This window comes from Elephantulus edwardii, unplaced genomic scaffold, assembly GCF_000299155.1.
Source record: "Elephantulus edwardii isolate Elephantulus edwardi_28Jun2011 unplaced genomic scaffold, EleEdw1.0 scaffold00055, whole genome shotgun sequence".
NCBI lineage: Eukaryota > Metazoa > Chordata > Mammalia > Macroscelidea > Macroscelididae > Elephantulus > Elephantulus edwardii.
In genome coordinates, this window is record NW_006399805.1 from 14,205,022 (window position 1) to 14,214,840 (window position 9,819).

Genomic DNA, 9,819 nt, shown 5'->3' on the forward strand with positions numbered 1-9,819 from the left:
TTCAGCAAGCTTTTAATTGCATGTTACATTAATGACATTACTCAATCCTTTTCTCATTCAGCTGGACCACCATTTCTGAAATACTGATCTCTCTCACTCCAGGTAGTTGGCTTCCAGATTTCTCGGCTCAGACCATTAGCACACTTTCAGGGCTGCATCTCTTAGCAGATCTTATTATCCTTGTCCTTTGGAATATGTGTGTGTGTGTGTGCATATACATGTAAAACTGTATTTATAATTACACAGATAGAGTTTCCATATTTTTACATCATATGGAATTACACTGAAAAAATAAAAAGAACTGGATCATAGCTTTAAATAAGAGAAAATACTTTATAAAATACCTGAAACTAAGAAGATTTAAGCTTTGAAGTGAGAAAGCTCTTCCAAATGATTCAAAATCCAAAAGCTAGAAATAAACAAATTAATAATAATTGATACCTTAACACAAACAAAAGATTTTTTAAGAGTTTTTTTTAAAAAAATAATGTCAAAGTGAAAAATAAATAACCAGTTAGGAATTAAATAACTGGAGCTCCTGGAGCTCTGTCTACATGTAAAAATAGCAAAGCTACAATTAAAAACTAGCAAGAAATAGGATAAATTTGGTCCAAATAGAAGCTAGAAATAGTTTGTGTCCTTTGTTCTTGTTAAATGCCATCTGTTAGTGTGTTGAAATGCAGTGATTTGCATGTTGCTGTGATGCTGGAAGAGAAGACATTAGTATTTCAAGGTCACCCATAGAGGACAGATTTGTCAACCTACTCGAATGTTCAGCTACATCGATAATGAGGGGGGGAAAGTGAAAATTTAAGCCTATGAAAAGATTTTTAAAAAATGTGCACAAACTTGGTGACTTAATCTAGGAGGGAACTAGTCTCCCAGTTGCAGAAAAACCGGAAGTTGCAGAGTCCATGTAAGTCTTCAGCCTGGCCGTGGACCCTCCGACGTCTCTTGAAGGAAACTTTTCCCTGACTCTTCTTATTTCTAGTGCTTCACAGTCTTCAATGCTCCTCAGTTTGTAGACACATCACTGCAATCTCCGCCACGGTCTTCACATGGTGTTCTTTCTGTCTGGGCCCAAATTTCTCCCTTTCTATAAGGACCAGTCATTATACTAGGACAAGTTCCACCCCAGGTTATTTTATCTTAATTGCATCTGCCAAGGTCTCCTTCCAAACAAGGTCAAAATGTCAGGTGCTATGTCAACGGATCACCTTGAGCAACAATTCAATGAGCATCAGTCATTAAAAATATCTCAAATATTTTTAAATGGATTTGGACCCCTAAACTAAACAAAATAGTAAATATAGGCCATGGGGATACTTAACCTTTCCTAGAATTTTTGTGAGATACAAAAGGAAGAGAGAGTTGAAAAGCAAAGGGGAATGTGCCTGGTAATGACCCATGTTCACTAGGCGTTTGTTCTACGAGGAAGGAGGAGCTGGAGTTCACTGTTGAGTCCCCTACACTGTAGTTACCATCGTTTTTAAATGCTATTGAGTCAAGTTTGACTCATGGCGACCCCATTAACAACAAACCTGAATCCTGGTCTGTGCTGTTCCATCCCACCATCCATGGTACACATGAACCAACTGTTGTAGGCAATCCATCTTGTGCGGGAGGTATTCCTCTCTTTCAATGTCCCTCCTCCTTTCCAAGCTTGACATCCCTTTCCAAGGAATCATCCCTCCTAGCAACTTGTCCAAAGTATGAGGTGTCATCCTTGCCTCCAAGGAGCACCTTGGCTGCACCTCTTCCCAGAAATACCTGCTCATTTTTCTGGCTGTCTATGAAATATTCAGTGCTTTTCTCAAACACTACAACAACTCAGAGGCATCAATTCTTCTATAATCCTTCTTCATTGTCTAGCTCTCAGATACAAATCAAGTGATTGAAATCCATGGCTAAAATCACATACACCTTTGCCTTCAAACTGATATCATTACTCTTCAGTACTTTTGAAAGGTCCTTGCCAGTGAACTTGCCCTAAGCAATACATCTTCTTATCTCCTAAGTGCTGGTAAGGGGGTGTTGTCTGTGGATCTAAGAAAGCTGAAATCATTGATAGTTTCAATCCTTTCTCCACCTACCATGATGCAGCTTATTGGCTCAGATAGTATGTGTTTGGAATTTGGTACCTAATCCACAGAAGTCGCTACATGCACTTATAAACACCAGTGGCCTGGGAATGATAGAGGCCAGCTATTCCAAAGCTGAGTTCCTGTTGTCACCAGAGGATGCCCTGAAATATGATCATTATGGTGAATAACTCCTAGCTCAGTGGTAGGAATGAGCAGAACTTGTTGTCGGGTGCAAAGTGTCGGGTCTATGTGGATGAAAGGATGGCAAACACATACACCTACAAGAGGATAAAAATGAGTAGATTTCAATTTGTAGCTTAAAAAATATGGATAGTGGTCAATGATCTCCTTGCTAATGGTGTAGTTAGTGCCCATGGGCATAATTATTGGCAGCATCTTCCTTACCTATGATGAGCTGTTCGTGGTGGAAAAGGTGGCGGAAGGTGTCAGTGCAAACTTCATCAGTGACTGGGGGTTCCGGGTCTACAACCACCACGGTAGGCACACACGTGCCAGCACCAGTCTCATTGAAGAAGGTGTTGAAGGAGTCGCCTCCTCCCCCAGCGGTCTTGTCACTTGGCGTCTGATCATCAGGCTGGATGCTGTGCTACAGACAGTAGAGCTCCCAGCCGGCATTGCCAATCTGGACACCGGCCTGGCCAATGTGGATGGAGATGCACTCACACATTCTGACTATGGCTTAGAAAGGAAGGACGACAGGAGCAGATAGCGGGTTCCAAGTACCATCCCGACAAGCTAAGAGTCGAGGTAAGTAACAACCTCTCCCTGGACAGAATTAGAAAGCTTTCTGACCAGTGCCCAGGTCTTGAGGGCTTCTTGCTTTTCCACAGCTTTGGTCGGGGAATCGATTCTGATTTCATATCCCTGCTGATGGAGGGCCTATCTGTTGATTATGGCAAGACGTCCAAACTGGAATTCTCCATTTATACAGCCCCCCCACCCCAGGTTTCCACAGCTGTGGTTGAGCCCTACAACTCCATTCTCACCACCCAGGAGCGCTCAGACTGTGCCTTCATGGTAGACATCGAGGCCATCTATGACATCTGCTGCAGAAACCTTGACACTGAACCAGCTTATTAGTCAGATTGTGTCCTCTATCACTGCTTCCCTCAGATTTGATGGTGCCCTGAATGTCAATCTGACAGAATTCCAGACCAACCTGGTGCCCTATCCCCGCATCTACTTCCCTCTGACCACATATGCCCCTGTTATCTCTGCTAGAAAAGTTTACCACTTTCTGTAGCAGATTACCAAAGCTTGCTTTCAGCCTGCCAACCAGATGGTGAAGTGTGACCCTTGCCATAGAAAATACATAGCTTACCGCCTGTTGTACTGTGGTGATATGGTTGCCAAAGATGTCAATGCTTCCATTGCCACCATTAAAACCAAACACACCATCTGGGTTATGGACTGGTGCCCCATTGGCTTCATAGTTGGTATTAATTACCAGCTTCCCACTGTGGTGCCTGGTAGAGACCTGGCCAAGGTGCAGCGAGCTGTGTGCATGCTGAGCAACACCACAGCCATTGCTGAGGCCTGGGCTCGCCTGGAGCACACATGTGATCTGACTTATGCCAAGCGTGATTTTGTTCACCGGTACGTGGCTGAGGGAATGGCAGAAGGGGTTTTCGAAGGACCGTGAGGACATGGCTGCCCTTGAGAAGGGCTATGAGGAGGTGGGTGTAGATTCTGTTGAAGAAGAAGGCGAGGAAGAAGGAAAAGAACACTAATTCCTTCAGCCCTTCAGCATGTCACACTCAGAACTGACAAAGCTTTCTGGCTAGATTGTCTCTATCAATGTAATCATGTCTTATTTTTCAATGTGTTCCTGTAAGATTTTTTTCCATCATGTCTCAAAGAAAAAAGAAAAAAAATATATAGCATAACAGGATGTTCTGACAAAAGAAAAACACATAAGTAATATAATCATAAGTGGAACAGAAAACACAAATTAGTAAAATGACTTCAGAAAACATCAAGGGAAAACTTGAGAACTAATGAGAAGCACTTTCAAGAGTTGAGCTTCTTAGGAAATAGAACGTTGCTTTTCTTAGTGCCATCATATGGGCTCTGGCTCCTGACAACCTCAGTAGGGCAGATGGAAGTGTGCCTGATTCTGCGCCGCCCTCACAATCGCTCCTGTGCTTACACCCCTCGTTACACTCACTGCATTCGTTCATTTGTGAAGTTCTCCCTCCTTCGCCGACTCTCTGCTTTTCCAAGTGTGCTGTTGTTCTTCTAGGACTGATGCTTTCTAGAAACATAATCAGAGGATGTACACAAAACCTTGCCACTTTTATTTCTAAGGAGCACCCTGGCTGCAATTATTTTAAGATCGGTTTGCTTGTTCTTTTGAAATCTTATAGCTTATTCAATACTCTTCAACAACAACAGAATCTAAAGGTTTCGATTCTTGTTGTTGCCAAGAGCTGCCAAGTTGACTGTTACAACATGACAACATAAACAATGGGTCTGAACCCTGCCTTATCCTGGATCACTCACGTCATCTCTGACAGACTCAAGCTCAGCCTCACAGTCATTGCGTCAATCCGTGTCACTGAGGGCCATCCCTCCTGTGCTGACCTTTCCAAGCATGATGTCCCTTTCTAAAGCATGATGCCTTTTCCCCCACAACATGCACAAAGTACGTGAGATGAAGTTTCACTAGCCTTGCCTCCTAGAGGCGCCATGGCCGTGAATTTCCAAGACATCTTTGCTTGTTCTTTTGGCAGTCTGTGGGATATTCAGCAACTCTGCTCCAACATCCCAACTCAAAGCATCAGTTCCTCATCTGTCATCCTGATTCTTTGTCCAACTTTCAGCTTCAAAGCAAGTAACTTAAAAGATGATGGTTTGGCTCAGTTGTACCTTAGTCTTCAAACTGATATTAAAGCCTTCAGCACTTTTGAGAGATCCCTAACAGCAGAGTTTCCCCATGCAATGCATCTTTTGATGTCCTTGCTGCTGGTGCCAACAGTGTCAATTGTGAATCCAAGCAAGATAAAATCATTGACAATTTCTATCTCTTTTCCATCTTCTTAGATCATTCTTATTCATTGTCTAACAATCATAATCATATGAAGCACTTGAATATACCTTGACTTGGGTCATAAAATTAATAGATGACATGTGAGTTAAGACTAGTATGATATAGCATTTTTTTCTCAACTCTGTGCTAATGAACTTTAAAACATGGACTAAATGAATTTTGCTTCAAGTAAATTTAAAATATCAAATTTAATCATAGTAAAAACTGTAATTCATTTCCCATCAGTTGTCCTCTTTACCTCACTAGTGCCTCCACCACAGTGGACTTGAGCAGGACAGAGCTCCTACGGTGGTGCAGGTAGGACATGGTTCAGACTGGTACTTGTAGGTTGCCCAAGAGCTGGAGTCAACTCAGTGGCATCTGAGAACAGCAGACCCACTGTCACTGAAAATAAGGGAAGGTGTGCATCAGGGTTCTATCCTTTCTCTATACCTACTCAATTTGTTTGCTGAATTGACCTTGTCTGGTTATCATAGCCCATGCCAAACTTCACTATTTTCTAGCTTGGTGTTTTCGTGTGTACATATTTGCATGATTGTGTAGGTTATGTGTGTATTGCTAAAAAATATATTGTTTAAATGTACAGCTCTTTTAAGTCTTCCTAAAACTCTCACTCCTTGCTGAAGAGTTCAAGCCAACTCATCACTGACTTCCCTGAGGGTTTTCAGAGGCTTTACATCGGTGGAAGGGGGTGGAGAGTGTGGAGATCTCTCCACAGCTGTAGCTGGCTGACTACAACCACTTGGTTTGGGTTTAACAACACGAAAGTTCTTTGTAAAAGTAGTTTGTATTTTTACCATTTTTATTGATACTAGAATTTTTAGTAGTACTCAGTTTTAGAGACCAGTTTGACCAAATACTCACCTTCAATGAATATTTGTGAAATTCACCATTAAATTCTTGAAAATCCTCCATCTTAGAATCTTAGAAACCCCCATCATAATCTCAGATACTTTGTCATATGCTTATTAAGAATAAAAAAAGACAATATACCCTTGTAACTACAGGACATAGACCACATGTAGATTTATTTAGAAACATATAGAAAGAGAGGTATTTTGCTTGCTTATTCAGTCAGAAGTGTTCTATATGTCTCTCATGCTCAGTGTGACGAGAAGAAATTAAACCCAACTCCTTGCTGTTGAATCAGAACAGTTGCACAGCTGGCCCATCAGTGGGGTTCTGGTGGCTGTAAACTGCACTGGGGGAGATTGCCTGTCTCTTTCCCACAGAGCAGCTACTGATGGATTCAAACCACTAGAGAGACCCCCCCCACCCCCTTGGCTTAGTCCTGCAGCTCTCTCCAGGTTAAGTCACGTGAGTGCTCTGTGCCCCTGCCTCCTCCCTTCTGCCCTGCAAGAAATAGGGAACAGTTTTTCACTTCTCCTCTTAAACTTATCTGAAGTGCTATGTGGCTAAAGCTACTCACTGAAAGGGGGTTCGAACCCACAGGAGATCCAAGGGGAAAAGATATGGCAAGTGGTGTCCGTAGAACCAGTGTACGGTCTCAGAAGCCCTGGGGGGCAGATCCCCTCAGAACTGCACTGAACCTAGTCATATTTGACCAAGAGCTTACTAAGGAAGCCCCAGCTGGTTAACTGAGAACTAAATGGTGATCGCTCTCCGATCTGTTTGCTGGACGTTTATATTGCTACCATGAAATATTTGGGAACTAGATACAGTTTTTATGACTTCACTGATTTTGCTTATAATTTATGAAGCAGACAGAATTCTGCTTGATTCTACTAAGCTTCACTGAACTTGCAGGTTTGAGAACAACATTTATTTTGACTGGAAAGCTGAATAAACACAATTTTATAGTTTTAACAGGAAACATTTATCAAACCCATTGAGTTAAAATAGTGTAATCATTCAACTGCATATTTATGAGTGTCGGTTGAAAGTTTATTTTAGTCTTAAATGTTCCGATGGTGTTACAGGCTATGGTCACTAGATTTGACAGAACACGATTGGAATGGGCACTAACAAGGAGCCCTGGTGTCACACCGCTTACACACGTGGTTGGTACTGAAAGGTGAGCGGTTTAAACCTAGCAGGTGCTGCATTGGAAAAGAGAGAAGCACTTTGCTTCCATGAAGATTGTCGGAGGCTGTGAATTGCCCCTTTCTCTGGAGCAGCTGATTCAGATCTCACGCCTTTGGGGTGGCAGTGCAGTTCCCTATCCACTGTGCCACCATGGCTCCCTCCATAAAAAGGACAGCTTGGATCCCCTATGAGAGAGTTCTGCTTTGTCCTGCAGGGACGTAATCAGTTGCACTCTCCTAAGTACCTATAGGTATTCATTGTTTTCCTTAGATGTCAGGGATTTGGCGCAGACTCACAGCAACCCCACAAGCAACAGAAGAAAGTCTGGCCTGGCCCCACGCCAGCCGCACCGTCAGAGCTGTGCTGGTGTTTGTGGGGGTAGCTTCTGTGCCAGGCCATCTCACCGAGTCTTCCTCCTTCCAGTTCACCATCTCTTTAACCACACATCAGGTCTTCTCCAGGCCCGGGTCCTTCCTGATAATTTGGCATTCTTGCCAAAAAGGAGCATTCTGGCTCTGCCTCTTCAAAGACAGATGTTTTTTCTTTTACCAGATGATAGTATATTTAATATTCTTCACCAACTTTGTAATTCACACTCATTGATTCTTCTTCAATTTTAATTATTCATTGTTCATCTTTCATACACATGTTGTTGTTCTTATGTGCCATCAAGTCTCCAGTGATTCATAGCAACTCTTATACACGATAGTTCTGAACCCTGCCCTATTCTGAGCCAGTTTCACTGACTTTGACACACCTAACCCCACTGCCCCAGTCACCACATCAATCCATCTCATCTGGAGTCTTTCTCTCCTGCACTGTCCCTCCATCCTTCGAAGCAGGATATCTGTATGCAAGGACTGGTCTCTCCTGGCCACATGCCCAAAGTATGTGAACTAGAGCTTCAAAATCCTTGCCTCCAAGGAGAAACTTGATTACACTCTCTCCAAGACAGACCTATTTGTTTTCCTGATGGTCCATCATATGTCCAGTACTCTTCTCCAGCACCACAACTTAAAGGCATTGATTCCATTGATTCTTCCTCTGCCATCTTTATTCATTGTCCAGCTCTCTGATGCAGGGCAAGTATTGAAAAATACATTGCATGGATCATGCACATCTTAGTCTCTCAATTGACTCCATTGCTCTTTAGCACTTTGGAGAGGTCCCTGACAGCAGACTTCCCCAAAGCATTTTGTCTTTTGATATCCTGACTGCTAGTGTTTATTGTTGAGCCGAGCAAGCTGTAACTGTTAACAACCTCAAACTTTTCTCCATCTATCATGGTGCTACCAATTGGCCCAGTGGTGAGCACATTTGTCTTCAGAGGTAATTAAAAATATGAGTGCTTAGATGACGCTCAAAGCAGTATCTTTGTTCTCTAAACTTTAAAGAGTACTTTTGCTACAGATTTGCTTAATGAAATTCAGTTTCTTGACTGCTGCTTCCATGGACATTGATTATGGAGTCAAAGTAAATGAAATTGTTGGCAGACTGAATCTTTTCTGTTTATCATGATGTTACTTATTTTCTAATTGTGTGTTTTTATTTTATGTTAACATGTAATCCATGCTGAAGCTATATTCTTTGACTTTCATCTTTAAGTACCTCAAAGCCTCTTAACTTTCACCTATATTGAGTTGTGTTGTGTACCATAGAGTCAGAACCCATCCATAGCTGACTGACGTGTTTTCAGAGGCAGTTATTCACAAGAGATGAGACTGCCTATCCTTCTCCCATGGAACAGCTTGTTAGGAAGTCTTACTACAGTCCTGACACAATTTTCTTCTTTATAAAGCCCAACCTGTAGAATTTTTTTGCTTAGTACTTATAAAAATAGGTACGAGAAAAAGACACAAGCCTGACAAGCAACTATTCTGATTTTAAACCTTTCAGTTTCTCCTTCTTTTCCTGAGTAGAGGTTCTGCATGAACACAGTGAAGTGTTCTTGAGTTTCTGTTCTTCTCAATGCCATACGTAATTGGTTGTTATCCACAAAGTCAGTCTTTGTATATTGAGTGTAAACACGGATAAACATCTTTCTAATACTCTTCTTTTTAAGCTAACATCCGCTTGACACCAGCAATGATGGAGTTTGTTCCATGTCATTGAAATTTAGTTTATCTGGTTAATACCTACATACTTTTACAATGTTTGAACTATCTTCAGCAAAGTCTTACTTATATGTTATATTAATAACATTGCTCAAGAATTTGTTTTCTGTTAGATCATCAGTCTTTGTAATAGTCAAGAATGTTAATCTCTTCAAATCAATTGACGAGGTAGAAATCTTTACAATTTCTTGGCTTAAATAAGTGAACAGGGTACTATCTTTCTCCATACCAATTCGATCTGTATGCCAGGCAAATAATTCAAGAAGCTGGACTGTATGAAAAATGATATGACAACAGGATTAGAGGAGCACTCATTAACAACTTAAATTATGAAGATGACACAACCTTGCTTGCATAAAGTCAAGACAGCTTGAAGCATTTACTGCAGAATGTTATAGACTACAGATCTCAGTATGTGTTGTTTTAAAACAATTGGTATTTCATCAATTTCTAGAGATTCTCTTTTTCCCTAATTCCTTTTGTATAGTTTGGACTTCTTCCTTCA

General features: G+C 41.6%; 1 pseudogene; it reads left to right on the plus strand.

Moving 5' to 3' along the window:
* Positions 1-2,855: 2,855 nt before the first annotated feature.
* On the plus strand, positions 2,856-3,835 carry LOC102869166 (annotated as a pseudogene).
* Positions 3,836-9,819: the final 5,984 nt, after the last annotated feature.